Source organism: Triticum aestivum, chromosome 1D (genome assembly GCF_018294505.1).
Source record: "Triticum aestivum cultivar Chinese Spring chromosome 1D, IWGSC CS RefSeq v2.1, whole genome shotgun sequence".
NCBI lineage: Eukaryota > Viridiplantae > Streptophyta > Magnoliopsida > Poales > Poaceae > Triticum > Triticum aestivum.
This window is the reverse complement of record NC_057796.1, coordinates 439,337,087-439,353,193: the sequence shown is the minus strand read 5'-3', so window position 1 is coordinate 439,353,193 and position 16,107 is coordinate 439,337,087.

The window sequence follows — 16,107 nt, the reverse complement described above, 5'->3', positions numbered from 1 at the left end:
CACCAAAATGCATATAAAACATCCAAGATGGATAATATAATAGCTTGGAACAATAAAAAATTATGGATACGTTGGAGACGTATCAGTATGCTTCCATGGATGTGCATCAAAAGGAAGATATCATGTAACCCACGGAGGATGACATCAAGTGGTGATCGTCATCAAGGTTGCGGTGTGCCAGTTCAAGTGGGGCATCACGAAGAGATCGTGCTTGAAGCTTGCCATCCATTCTCGTGATAACGGACTTGTGAAGATGTGCCGAAGAGTGGCTCTCACATAGTGGAGTATGAGGGAGCAATCTACTAGTCTTCATCGAGCCAGCGCAATCAAGAAAGTGTTGGGTTCTACGGTAGGGTGTGTCAACTGCAAATTAAAAATTCCTACCTGCAGAACATCCAGGAACATGCTACGAGAGATGGATCACTGATCATTACCACTAGACGCGCAGTGTCGTGCAACGGAAGTAGAGTTGGGGCAGAGCGTCTTCGGAGTCGTCTCCTCCTTGTCCGATCTCCCTCGAACAGCCGGTCGTCGGATCCCATTAACAGGTTTGCTGGAGCGGCGCAAGCGCACCGCCTCAAACGTATCCACGCATGCAGGAGGAACACTGTGCAGCGGACTGCTAGGTCCGATCACATAGTCGGTGGCGAGTGGAGGTGGCTACTTGCAACACATGCAAATCCCTAGTGACTCCGCTGAAGCGATCAACCAAATGAGTGTGCCGCACCTCCACTTTATATAGGCATCCGTCGTGGGCTCAACACTTGGGCCTCAGACGGATCCTCAAGCCCAAAGTGTTTTCAGCCTGGATTCGAGTCCGAGTAGGATCACATCTGACTCGTGGAGTCGGATCCAGCCTCACTGGTTCCTTCCCTTAAGCGCGCGACCCCTTAGTTTCTCGTTCACTTGGTCATGAGTCCGATCGCATCTGGCTCGGCTAGTCGGTAGCGGCCTCTAGCAAAGCATGCCGACTCCAAGTGTCCGATGAAGCTGGTTAGGCGAACCTGTACATAACACTTCTGTTCCCTTTGCCACACAATATATGTTGTCGGGCTCAAGGCGAGTCTGTCATCCTTGTGCTAGCCCAACCTCTTTCTCTCGTTCCAGTGATGCCGACCACAAACTGGATTATCTCATAATCCTTGTCGCATGGCCATCCTTATCTTGGCCAAATCACACGAGGGCCCCAGAATATATCTCTCCTGATCGGAGGGCCAAATCCCATCTTGCTCGACCATGTCTCGCAGCATGGGTCTGGACAAGCCCAAAACCTACCTTTGTAACTACCCAGTCACGAAGTAGCGTTTGGTTGACCCAAAGCAGGTCTGTCACCATCCCGAGTACATGCGTCAGCTCGGGTCTTAGGACATAGAATGTATGTTGTACTAGAGACTCACAGATGACCTATCGCTGCGTCTCATAGTTGGGACTGTTCAAATCGGACCTTATCTCAACTCAGATCCGACTATGTCGAATCCGACCAGATCCTTCTGAGTTCATATTATCCGGTTAGCATCCAATGCTCCATGGCTAGTGAGACCAAGCCATCGACCGTGTCATATGCTAGTCTAGTCGGCTGCGCATCCACACAACCCTTTCGACTAGGGACCTTTTAGGGCAGTCATCATATAATGCATAGTCCCACAAACAAGTCACATACTTTATGATATACATCATTGATAATGTCCAAGGACTATCTTTATTCATAAACACATAGGAAATATCATCATACATGATTGCCTCTAGGGCATATCTCCAACAGAAAGGTGGTCCATCTTGAGGAGGACAGGATCATCATCATCTAGCTCAAGTGGACTATGCACAAGGTAAAGGTTTCACCTTGATAGGTTTTCTATTTTACTAGTCTCATGGTGTTAGTTGGGAGACCGGGTTATAGGTTTGTTTACCGTACTATCAAGGGGGCTCTCGAGTGAGTGGCTTTACCGCATCGTTCATAGAAAGCTCAAACCATCTCATCCTTGGCATCATCTTTCTTGGTTCTTGTTTTACTTTTCTCCATGTGAGTTTTTGAGCTTGTTGCCATCTTCATGACAATCTCAAGTTCATTGAAAATGGATTTCGTATGCATCATCTATTTGTGTTTTCGATGTTTTTGCCGGTTCTTCGCTCATGGAGGTTTCACACCTATATATCATTGGCATATTTCTCTTGCCCCTTCTGAAGATTTCCATCAAGCTCGAGCTCGTCAAAATCAGAGTTCATTTGCAGAAGTTATGACAAGTTTGGTCTTACTTGCATCCTTCTATTTGTGCTTGGGCCTTTTCGCAGAACCTAGGCGGTACTTCCGCTGGCTGGTACCGTGGCTACTTCCGCTTGGGATTAGTCTTCTGTTTCCTCTCCAACATTTCGCGGTAGTTGGACGGTAGTAGCACGGTAGTACCGCTAGTGCGGTACTTCCTATTACCACCGCTACTACTTCCGCTTGTGATCGAGGGTGTGCAAGCTCTTTGTTGCCCAAATTGCTCTCGAGGCAGTTGGACGGTAGTTACACGATACTTCCACTCTGGTGCCTCTCCACTACCGCCGGTTCCTCTTTATCCAGTGACAATTAGTGGTAGTACCGCTCATTGTAGTCGGTAGTACCGCTATGGCGAAACTACCGTGCGTGTACTACCACAGTAGACACTCGCTAGCACTGGAACTACCGCTCTATAAGCGGTAGTACCGCTTGAGCACGAGCAGAGTGCATAACGGTTGGATTTGTGCCCCCTCTATAAAAGGGGTTCTTCTTCCCCATTGCTCCCAACGACTTTGGGCAAGATTTCTCCTCCATTGTTGACCTCCAAAAGCTTTGCTTTCTCTCCATTCCTCCTATGAATCTTGCATCTTTTTGAGGGAAAAGAGAGAGAGGAGATCTAGATCTACATTTCCACCAATCCATCTCCCCTCTAAGTGAGGGGAACCCTTTGGATCTATATCTTGGAGTTCTTTGTGTTCTCTTCTTTGTTCTTCCTCTCATATTCCTCCATAGTTTTGTTTATTGTGGTGGGATTTAGGAGAGAAGGAATTGAGCACTCCGTGTATTCTTGCCATTGCATTTGGTGCATCGGTTTGAGTTCTCTGGTGATACGTGGAAGTGAAAAGTTGAGTAGCTTATTACTCTTGGGTGTTTGGGCATGCTAGAGCTTGTGCCTCTTGGGTTATTGGGCTCCCTAGACGGTTGGTGGCATCACAGAGCTCAATCATGTAAAGCTCCGGGTAAGCTTCGGGGTCTCCAATTAAGTTGTGGAGATCTCCTTAAGCAATTTGTACGTGTTTGGTGACCGCCTCCAAGGGTCGCCAATTGTACGGGTTCGGTGACCGTCCCCAAGGGCCGCCAATTGTACGGGTTTGGTGACCGCCCTCAAGGGTTCTTCAGTGTAATCACGGCACCTTGCATTGTGCGAGGGCATGAGGAGAATACGGTGGCCCTAGTGGCATTTTGGGGAGCATTGTGCCTCCACACAGCTCTAATGAAGATTAGTATCCACAAGGGTGTGAACTTTGGGATACATCTCATCTCCTCGTGCCTCGGTTATCTCTTATCCGAGCTCTTTATTATGCACTTACTTTGTGATAGCCATAGTGATTCATGTTATATATCTTGCTATACCATAGTTTTTTATATTGCTTAGCATAGGTTGTTGGTGCGCATAGTTGAGCCTAGTATATTTAGGATTTGTGCTTGACAAATTAAACGGTAGTTTTATTCCGCATTTGTTCAAGCCTAAACTATATTTGTTTTAAAGCGCCTATTCACCTCCCTCTAGGCGACACCCACGTCCTTTTGAAAAGTAGTGTTGATACTCGTGGAAGCGAACAAAAAATCATAGAAGAATCATATATACAAGACCCTTTATTTAGCCAATAGGAAGGATATCCAAAAAATATGCCTACTTTGGCACACGGCGGAACCGTTCTATTTATGCCTAGTGACCTTGTGATTGCGGGCAAAGGGGTCCACAAACACGAAGATAAGAATAAGTGAGATTAGTATGAACAAGAACTTCATGGCCCGAGAACATGGGTGTTAGAATTTTATTGATGAAATACAATTCTTGCCAACTCTATATCCTTTCATTTGGATGAACGAATCATAATTTTACACCGTAGAATTCTATGCTGCTGGCGACGTTTTGAGGTCTAGTATTTTTCCTTCCCGTTGGGCAGTACCAAGGAGAGGAGTAAGCAAAAGAAGTCCAACCTGTTTGGATTTTTTAGCATGTCTCAAAGACCTAAATATAGACTAAATCGTTTTTTTGTTAAAAGACGCATTTGTTAATTTAGATGGAATCTATAAGTCGTTGGAAGGGAAGATTGTTTTTTATTGGAGAGATTATTGGTTCACGTTGTCGTAGGCTTTCTGAAAGCAACACAGGGAATATATCATAGCTTCTTTCATAATGTTCTCCACCTCCCAACAAGAAACTTTTCTAGCGAGAGAAGAGTTGGCCTTAGGAATCATAATTTTTAATGAATAAAAAAGGGTTCATGTGAAGGATTGGTGTTAGAATCAGTCCTAAAAGTATGATAAGGATAAGATCACTTGCCAGACCTTTTCCTTGGCATCTTCAGAGCGGCAGTAGTAGGCATCGACATCCGGAGGACAGTCATTGTTGCTAGGTGTGCCGGAGGACTCACGCGAGGAGGGCTGATACATCTTCAAGATATCTATAATTTTTTATTGTTCCATGCTATTATAGTATCAACCTTGGATGTTTTATATGCAATTATATGTAATACTATATTATTTTTGGGACTAACCTATTAACCTAATGCCCAGTGCCAGTTGGTGTTTTTGCTTGTTTTTGGCTTTTCAGAAAATCAATATCAAATAGAGTCCAAACGGAGAAAAATCTTTGATTAATTTTTTCTGGACCAGAAGGGACCCACGAAGGTTTGGGAGAAGACCAGAAGAGCCACGAGGGAGTGATACGTCTCCGTCGTATCTATAATTTTTGATTGTTCCATGCCAATATTATTCAACTTTCATATACTTTTTGGCAACTTTTTATATTATTTTTGGGACTAACATGTTGATCCAGTGCCCAGTGCCAGTTCCTATTTGTTGCATGTTTTATGTTTCGCAGAATATCCATATCAAACAGAATCCAAACGGGATAAAAACGGACGGAGCTTATTTTTGGAATATTTGGAAAATTCTGGAAGAAAAATCCACGCAAGACGGTGCCCGAGGTGGCCACGAGGCAGGGGGCGCCCCTGCCCCCCTGGGCGCGCCCCTGACCCTCGTGGGCCACCCGTAAGGCGGTTGATGCCCTTCTTCGGCCGCAAGAAAGCTAATTTTTGGCAAAAAAATCACGGCGAAGGTTTCAGTCCAATTGGAGTTACAGATCTCCATATATATATATACGAAACGGTGAAAGGGCAGCGGAGAGAACGCAGAAACAAAGGGAGACAGAGAGACAGATCCAATCTCGGAGGGGCTCTCGCCCCTCCCACGCCATGGAGGCCAAGGACCAAGGGGGAAACCCTTCTCCCATCTAGGGAGGAGGTCAAGGAAGAAGAATATCAAGGGGCCCCTTCTCCCCTTCTCTTCCGGTGGCGCCGGAACGCTGCCGTGGCCATCATCATCACCACAATCTTCACCAACAACTTCACCGCCATCATCACCAACTCTTCCCCCCTCCATGCAGCGGTGTAACCTCTCTCTTACCCGCTGTAATCTCTACTTAAACATGGTGCTCAACGCTATATATTATTTCCCAATGATGTATGGCTATCCTATGATGTTTGAGTAGATCTGTTTTGTCCTATGGGCTATTTGATGATCAAGATTGGTTTGAGTTGCATGTTTTATTATTGGTGCTGTCCTATGGTGCTCTCTGTGTCGCGCAAGCGTGAGGGATTCCCGCTGTAGGGTTTGCAATATGTTCATGATTTGCTTATGGTGGGTGGCGTGAGTGACAGAAGCACAGACCCGAGTAAGTAGGTTGTTTGCGTATGGGATAAAGGGGACTTGATGCTTTAATGCTATGGTTGGGTTTTACCTTAATGATCTTTAGTAGTTGCGGATGCTTGCTAGAGTTCCAATCATAAGTGCATATGATCCAAGTAGAGAAAGTATGTTAGCTTATGCCTCTCCCTCAAATAAAATTGCAATAATGATTACCGGTCTAGTTATCGATTGCCTAGGGACAAATAACTTTCTCGTGACAAAAAGCTCTCTACTAAAACTAATTTAGTTGTGTCTTTATCTAAACAGCCCCTACTTTTTATTTACGCGCTCTTTATATTCTTGCAAGCTTATCCAAAAACACCTACAAAGTACTTCTAGTTTCATACTTGTTCTAGGTAAAGCGAACGTCAAGCATGCGTAGAGTTGTATCGGTGGTCGATAGAACTTGAGGGAATATTTGTTCTACCTTTAGCTCCTCGTTGGGTTCGACACTCTTACTTATCGAAAGAGGCTACAATTGATCCCCTATACTTGTGGGTTATCAAGACCTTTTTCTGGCGCCGTTGCCGGGGAGTCATAGCGTGGGGTGAATATTCTCGTGTGCGCTTGTTTGCTTTATCACTAAGTAATTTTATTTGATGTTCTTAGTTGTTCTTTATCTTTAGTTATGGATATGGAACACGAAATACCAAAAAAATTAGGTGTACTTGCTACTCATGGAGATGAGGAACCTCCTAAAACCCTCGATGCTGGTTATGTGAAAGATATTATGTACTACTTTCATAATCCTGAGAAAATCCCATTCAACTATGTAATGGGAGTAACATTGGATCAACGTGAATACTTTAGGGATTATCGCTTGACTCAAAAAAGGAAACTATTATGGAATCAAATTCATATATTGAAGTGGTATGCTAGGCAACTATGCTTGAGTTATGATTATACTTGTTGCTCTAGGATGAAGGCTCCACACCTTCCCTTTTCATGCAAATTTAATGATAATAAAACCTTAGCTTCTTATGCTAATGGTATATATGATTACTATGATGTGGAACAAATAGAAGAATTTGTTGCTTTTATGGGTGCTTATGAAATTGAATCTATGTTTAAAGAGTTTGAAGATTTTGATGAAGCTGGTTATCGATCTGAAAATTTAGCTATCCTCAAATATTGCTATGAGAATTATGAATACAATTCTGATATTAATGCACTCATTGAGAAAGTCTCCGCTGTCCAAGAAGAGACTAATATTTTGCAGGAATCTATGGAAGAAGAAATTGATGAAACTGTGAGCTCATTGGATGAAAAAGATGAGGAGGAGAGCGAAGAACAAAAGGAGGAAGAGCGGATTGATCACCCGTGCCCACCTTCTAATGAGAGTAACTCTTCAACTCATACATTGTTTAATTTCCCTTCGTGCTTACCGAAGGATGATTGCTATGATGACTATTATGACCCCGTTGATTCTCTTGAAATATCCCTTTTTGATGATGCTTGCTATGCTTGTGGCCAAGATGCCAATATGGATTATGCTTATGGAGATGAACTTGCTATAGTTCCTTATGTTAAACATGAAATTGTTGCTATTGCACCCACGCATGATAGTCCTATTATCTTTTTGAATTCTCCAAACTACACTATATCGGAGAAGTTTGCACTTATTAAGGATTACATTGATGGGTTGCCTTTTACCGTTGCACATGATGATTTTGATAGATATAATATGCATGTGCTTGCTGCTCCTACTTACAATTATTATGAGAGAGGAACTATATCTCCACCTCTCTATGTTTCCCACACGATAAAATTGCAAGAAACTGTTTATACTATGCATTGGCCTTTACTATGTGTGCATGAATTGTTCTTTTATGACATGCCGATGCATAGGAAGAGAGTTAGACTTCGTCATTACATGATATATGTTACTTTGTGCTCACTACTAAATTACAAATCATTGCTAATTAAAATTGGCTTTGATATACCTTGGGATCCGGGTGGATTCACTACTTGAGCACTATATGCCTAGCTTAATGGCTTTAAAGAAAGCGCTGCCAGGGAGACAACCCGGAAGTTTTAGAGAGTCATTTATTTCTGTTGTGTGCTTTCATATAGTTTAAAAACAACAAAAATAAAGAGGGGAACCCAAAACTTTTTCAAAAAGGAAAGTGAAAGTGAGAAAGACAAGCATTGTTGAAGTGGGAGAGCTCCTTGAACTTTGTTCATGCTCACGGCAACTTTGTGAATCTTGATTACAGAAACTTTTCAACAAAAATAATTATCCCCTTGTACAATTCCATTGTATTATAAAAATAATGTGCCAAGGTTTGCCTTTAGGATGTTTACAATGCTTGTTGGTTTGTGCGGTGCAGGACAGAAACTTTGGCTGTAGTGCGCGTATTTTACTTTTTTACTGGAACGTCAAATGGTCCTGATTCTTTTTGCACTGTCTTTCTGTACAAATTTTTTATTTTTCCTAGTTTTGGCAGAATTTGTAAAGTATCAGAAGTATGGTGAATGTTCAGATTGCTACAGATTGTTCTGTTTTAGACAGATTCTGTTTTTGATGCATAGTTTGCTTGTTTTAATGAAACTATCAATTTATATCAGTGGATTAAGCCATGGAAAAGCTATATTACAGTAGACACAATGCAAAAATAAAATATGAATTGGTTTGCAACAGTACTTAGAGTAGTGATTTACTTTATTATACTAACGGATCTTACCGAGTTTTCTGTTGAAGTTTTGTGTGGATGAAGTCTTCGATGATCGAGAAGGTTTCGATGTGAGAAGAAGGAAGAGAGGCAAGAGCTCAAGCTTGGGGATGCCCGAGGCACCCCAAGTAAATATTCAAGGAGACTCAAGCGTCTAAGCTTGGGGATGCCCCGGAAGGCATCCCCTCTTTCTTCAACAAATATCGGTATGTTTTCAAATTCGTTTCATTCATGTGATATGTGCAAACCTTGGAGCGTCTTTGCATTTAGTTTTCACTTTTCTTTTATGCACCATGCTGGTATGAGATAGTCCTTGGTTGATTTATAGAATGCTCATTGCACTTCACTTATATCTTTTGAGTATGGCTTTATAGAATGCTTCATGTGCCTCACTTATATCATTTGAAGCTTGGATTGCCTGTTTCTCTTTACATAGACAACCGCCATTTGTACAATGCTCTTTTCCTTCACTTATATTTGTTAGAGCGTGGGCATATCTTTTGTAGAAAGAATTAAACTCTCGTGCTTCACTTATATCTATTTAGAGGGATGACATGAACTGGTCATTCACATGGTTAGTCATAAAACCCTACATAAAACTTGTAGATCACTGAATATGATATGTTTGATTCCTTGCAATAGTTTTGCGATATAAAGGTGGTGATATTAGAGTGTGCTAGTTGAGTAATTGTGAAATTGAGAAATACTTTTGTTGAGGTTTGCAAGTCCCGTAGCATGCACGTATGGTGAACCGTTATGTAACGAAGTTGGAGCATGAGGTGTTTATTGATTGTCTTCCTTATGAGTGGCGGTCGGGGACGAGCGATGGTCTTTTCCTACCAATCTATCCCCCTAGGAGCATGCGTAGTACTTTGTTTCGATAGCTAATAGACTTTTGCAATAAGTATGTGAGTTCTTTATGACTAATGTTGAGTCCATGGATTATACGCACTCTCACCCTTCCATCATTGCTAGCCTCTTCGGTACCGTGCATTGCCCTTTCTCACCTCGAGAGTTGGTGCAAACTTCGCCGGTGCATCCAAACCCCGTGATACGATACGCTCTGTCACACATAAGCCTCATTATATCTTCCTCAAAACAGCCACCATACCTACCTATCATGGCATTTCCACAGCCATTCTGAGATATATTGCCATGCAACTTCCATCATCATCATATACATGACTTGAGCATTTATTGTCATATTGCTTTGCATGATCGTAAGATAGCTAGCATGATGTTTTCATGGCTTGTCCGTTTTTTGATGTCATTGCTACGCTAGATCATTGCACATCCCGGTACACCGCCGGAGGCATTCATATAGAGTCATATCTTTGTTCTAGATATCGAGTTGTAATATTGAGTTGTAAGTAAATAAAAGTGTGATGATCATCATTATTAGAGCATTGCCCCAGTGAGGAAAGGATGATGGAGACTATGATTCCCCCACAAGTCGGGATGAGACTCCGGACGAAAAAGAAAAGAAAAGAGAAAGGCCAAAAAAACAAAAAAATGAGAGAAAAAGAGAGAAGGGGCAATGTTACTATCCTTTTACCACACTTGTGCTTCAAAGTAGCACCATGTTCTTCATATAGAGAGTCTCTTGAGTTATCACTTTCATATACTGGTGGGAATTTTCATTATAGAACTTGGCTTGTATATTCCAATGATGGGCTTCCTCAAATGCCCTAGGTCTTCATGAGCAAGCAAGTTGGATGCACACCCACTTAGTTTCAGTTTGAGCTTTCACATACTTATAGCTCTAGTGCATCCATTGCATGGCAATCCTTACTCCTCACATTGACATCAATTGATGGGCATCTCCATAGCCCGTTGATTAGCCGCGTTGATGTGAGACTTTCTCCTTTTTTGTCTTCTCCACATAACCCCCATCATCATATTCTATTCCACCTATAGTGCTATGTCCATGGCTCACGCTCATGTATTGCGTGAAAGTTGAAAAGGTTTGAGAAACGTCAAAAGTATGAAACAATTGCTTGGCTTGTCATCGGGGTTGTGCATGATGTGAATATTTTGTGTGGTGAAGATAGAGCATAGCCAAACTATATGATTTTGTAGGGATGAGCTTTCTTTGGCTATGTTATTTCAATAAGACATAATTGCTTGGTTGGTATGCTTGAAGTATTATTGTTTTTATGTCAAAGGATAGACTATTGCTTTGAATCACTCGTGTCTTAATATTCATGCCATGATTAGACATATGATCAAGATTATGCTAGGTAGCATTCCACATCAAAAATTATCTTTTTTATCATTTACCTACTCGAGGACGAGCAGGAATTAAGCTTGGGGATGCTGATACGTCTCCATCGTATCTATAATTTTTGATTGTTCCATGCCAATATTATTCAACTTTCATATACTTTTTGGCAACTTTTTATACTATTTATTGGACTAACATATTGATCCAGTGCCCAGTGCCAGTTCCTGTTTGTTGCATGTTTTATGTTTCGCAGAATATCCATATCAAACGGAATCCAAACGGGATAAAAACGGAAGGAGCTTATTTTTGGAATATTTGGAAAATTCCGGAAGAAAAATCCAGGCGAGATGGTGCCCGAGGTGGCCACGAGGCAGGGGGCGCCCCTGACCCTCGTGGGCGCGCCCTTGACCCTCGTGGGCCACCCGTAAGGCAGTTGATTCCCTTCTTCAGCCGCAAGAAAGCTAATTTTTGGTAAAAAAATCACGGCGAAGGTTTCAGTCCAATCGGAGTTACGGATCTCCATATATATACGAAACGGTGAAAGGGCAGCGGAGAGAACGCAGAAACAGAGGGAGACAGAGAGATAGATCCAATCTCGGAGGGGCTCTCGCCCCTCCCACACCATGGAGGCCAAGGACCAGGGGGAAACCCTTCTCCCATCTAGGGAGGAGGTCAAGGAAGAAGAAGACGAAGGGGCCCCCTCTCCCCTTCTCTTCCGATGGCGCCGGAACGCTGCCGTGGCCATCATCATCACCGCAATCTTCACCAACAACTTCACCGCCATCATCACCAATTCTTCCCCCCTCCATGCAGCGGTGTAACCTCTCTCTTACCCGCTGTAATCTCTACTTAAACATGGTGCTCAACGCTATATATTATTTCCCAATGATGTGTGGCTATCCTATGATGTTTGAGTAGATCTGTTTTGTCCTATGGGTTATTTGATGATCAAGATTGGTTTGAGTTGCATGTTTTATTATTGGTGCTGTCTTATGATGCTCTCCGTGTCGCGCAAGCGTGAGGGATTTTCCCGCTGTAGGGTTTGCAATATGTTCATGATTTGCTTATGGTGGGTGGCGTGAGTGACAGAAGCACAGACCCGAGTAAGTAGGTTGTTTGCGTATGGGATAAAGGGGACTTGATGCTTTAATGCTATGGTTGGGTTTTACCTTAATGATCTTTAGTAGTTGCGGATGCTTGCTAGAGTTCCAATCATAAGTGCATATGATCCAAGTACAGAAAGTATGTTAGCTTATGCCTCTCCCTCAAATAAAATTGCAATAATGATTACTGGTCTAGTTATCGATTGCCTAGGGACAAATAACTTTCTTGTGACAAAAAGCTCTCTACTAAAACTAATTTAGTTGTGTCTTTATCTAAACAGCCCCTACTTTTTATTTACGTGCTCTTTATATTCTTGCAAGCCTATCCAAAAACACCTACAAAGTACTTCTAGTTTCATACTTGTTCTAGGTAAAGCGAACGTCAAGCGTGCGTAGAGTTGTATCGGTGGTCGATAGAACTTGAGGGAATATTTGTTCTACCTTTAGCTCCTCGTTGGGTTCGACACTCTTACTTATCAAAAGAGGCTACAATTGATCCCCTATACATGTGGGTTATCAGGGAGTGACAAGCTCGTTAGGCGCGCCCTAGAGGGGCGCCCCTAAGCTTGTGGGCCCCTCGTGGCACCTCTTGACCTAATTGCGCTTCTATAAATTCCCAAATATTCCCAATATACTAGAGAGCCGCCCGAAACACTTTTTTCGCCGCCGCAAGCTTCTGTTTTCCGTGATCCCATCTGGAGGCCTTTTTCGGTACTCTACCGGAGGGGGAATCGATCACGGAGTGCTTCTACGTCATCCTTGTTGCCTTCAGATGATGCGTGAGTAGTTTACCATAGACCTATGGGTCCATAGCTAGTAGCTAGATGTCTTCTTCACTCTCTTTGATCTTCAATACAACGTTCTGCTCGATGTTCTTGGAGTTCCATTCGATGTAATCTTGTTTTGCGGTGTGTTTGTTGGGATCCGGTGAATTGTGGGTTTATGATTTGAATATTTGTGAGAAGTAATGGAGTCTTCAAATTTATTATGCATGATTGTTATAGCTTTGTATTTCTCTCTGATCTATCCGTTTGGTTTGGCGAACTAGATTGATTTATCTTCAGTGGGAGAGGTGCTTTGTGATGGCTTCAATCTTGTAGTGCTCTATCCTAGTGATAGAAAGGGACAAGACACGTATTTGTATTGTTGCCATTAAGGGTACAACGATGGGGTTTATTCGTATTGCTTGGATTTACTTTGCCTACATCATGTCATCTTGCTTAGGCATTACTCTGTTTTATACTTAATACCATAGAAGCATGCTGGATAGCGGTCGATTTGTGGAGTAATAGTAGTAGATGCAGGCAGGAGTCGGTCTACTTGTCTCAGACGTGGTGCCTATATACATGATCATTACCTTGAATATCTTCATAACTATGTGTTTTCTATCAATTGCCCAACAGTAATTTGTTACCCACTGTATGCTATGTGTTCGAGAGAGAAGGCTCTAGTGAAAATTATGGCTCGAGTCTACTTTTATCATATATAAAACACAAAATACTTTGCTACAATTTTATTTTATTTCTTTTATTTTGCAATTTACTTTATATTTATCCACCACTACAAGATTCGAGCCTTGCAAGTAAGTGCCAAGGGGATTGACAACCCTCTTGATCATGTTGGGTGAAAGTATTTGCTTCTGTGTGTGCAGGTGTCGTTCACGTGGTCTTGTGTGATTCTCCTACCGGATTGTTAACCTTGGTTCTTAACTGAGAGAAATACTTATCTCTACTTTACTGCATCTCCTTTCCTCTTCGGGGAAATCCCAACACAGCTCACAAGTAGGAAGGGCCTCTAGCTACCCCGTACCCTGAGATCATTGCCACCAAGACCAAGTTCAGTGACCGCTCCGGAAGTCGTGAACAACTTCCGACGACATGTGTACCACTACCGCCGTTGAACCCCCAAAACCGCATCGCCACATGCTTCAAGGTATAACCTTTGAGACGACTGCCGATGCGATGAACATGTGATGTATGAGATGCCGTATGTATGCACCAATAGTTGCAGGTACCTCGATCGTTGTGTCACCGGCACGTGGGACTCCAGTTGATCGGGATCACCCTACTGTCACTTCTCACGACACACCCACACCCACACTTTAACCTTTGTACTGGATATCTAGCGGGATACAAGGTCACCAAGACGCCGCCATGGCAAAAGAATGTGCCACCATGGTGATCAAAACATTAGATGGGGCATTATATATCGAACTGCTCAGTAAATTGCATACATTCCAAATATGTTATTATCATGCATGTTGACAACATTTAAATTGGTTTGGGTCGCTAAATAAGAATGAGCCTTTCTTTAGATGTGAGTCTAGTTGAATAGCATTGCAAGTCACATTTCACTTAACTTATGAAATAATTGCATTGGATCATGTCAACATCATTTTTTTCATCTCATTAATTGCATGTCAATTTGCACCTATTGTTCCTTTCAAGTGTTTTGCTTCTTCGTGGATAGGATCCAGAAATGATGTGAGCTACGAACTAGGATCTGGCCATGTATCAGGCTACTAGTCCATCTGGCAAGCAAACCCTCCTTCAAAATTATTACACACCCTATGCTTTCTTCCTTATTCATGCACTAGTATGCCGATGTTGTGTATTGAGTCTTGAATTCTTGATCACATGCATAGCCTTATTATTTCCAACATGAATTGCTTTTACCTTCCATTCCTAGCATGCTATGTTTTGCTCGATCCATTGACATGCCCCACATATCGTAGTATGCATGCTTAGGCCAACTCTAGCCAACCCCCTATAAAATAGAGGAGGATCTGGTGGAGTAAAGCTTAGTGGAGTATATTTACTCCACTAACTTTTGGTCGGCCCTAGCCGATTGCCTAAATATAACAAAATATTTTTTTCGTTTGCATTTCAATTTCGGCCACCAGAACAAACTTCATGGTTTCTTTATTTCATTAAACGACATTTTGATACATTGGAGTACATAGTTCACCATTTCTTCACTACAAGAAGGAAACAAAAAAAACAAGAACCACAATTAGACACTTTAATAGATATCCAACTTCTATAACTGCTCCCACTAGTTGGACTAATATTTTCTCTATGCTTTCATTGTTGATTCTCTCCTTTGGCTTCTCGAGTTTGCACACTTCTTTCTTCTTCGGTTCACACGAATTCAACATTGCGTTGCATCTAGTCTCATCTCTATTATCTACTCTAGCAAGGAGTGCACGGACATCTATCAAATTTCTCGCTATTAATAGATCAATGTAATCTTCTTCCCGATACCAAAACTTGCATCCACCCTACACACAAATTTGAGCAAACAATGAGCTACGAATTGCGCCGAATCCGATGAACAACTGAATCAAAACAAGCACTCACCCATTCGAGCTGCTCCAGCGTGGTCGAAACTCGGCGCACTACCCATCGCCGGCAGTCGTCGCACTTTATGACCAGCAACGGGGAGCCGACTAGTTGTTGGGCCAGTGTCGAGCCTGGCCGATGGTCAGGCGTGTCTTTGCCGGTGAACCGCCGACGAGTGAGATCCGAGCGGCTAGAGGAGGAGGCCATACCTGCATGCGGCACAGAGGCGTTGCCGAGGTTGTGCGGTTCGGTACCCGACCAATCCATGACAAAAGCACCATCGTTGGCGGCCAGATGCTTCAAATCTGGCGGCGGAGGCAGCCGTAGATCTGTTGACTCTATGTTGGCGATGACGCAAGAGAGGCTCAAATCCGGGTGGGTGAGGACCGCAGCGGGGCCTACGGAGCGTCCGCGATGGCGGGTGGTGGCCAGCGAGGGCGGGAAGGATGGCACCGGCGTAGATGCGGCGGGGAAGTGGAGTGGGGGAAGACAGCGAGAGGAGGGGATTTTTTTCTCCCAAGTGGTAGCGGCCTAGTAAATATAGGCGCCGAATAGGAGGCAGTTTAAAAATTATCCTTCTCTATTCGGTTTAGGGGATTGACTAGGTGCATGTCAGAGTAGTAAAACCAAAATTTTACTCCTCTAACGCCGGATAGGGAATCGGCTAGAGTTGGCCTTAGGGCGTTGCCAAGTCATGTTATATCCTATTGTTGTTGCCTACGGGTAGCTGTTAACCTGGCTCCGACACACTCTTTAGTTATGTTATGCTACGATGTGAAATGTGGTAGTAATTTAGGATGATAACCTCAGG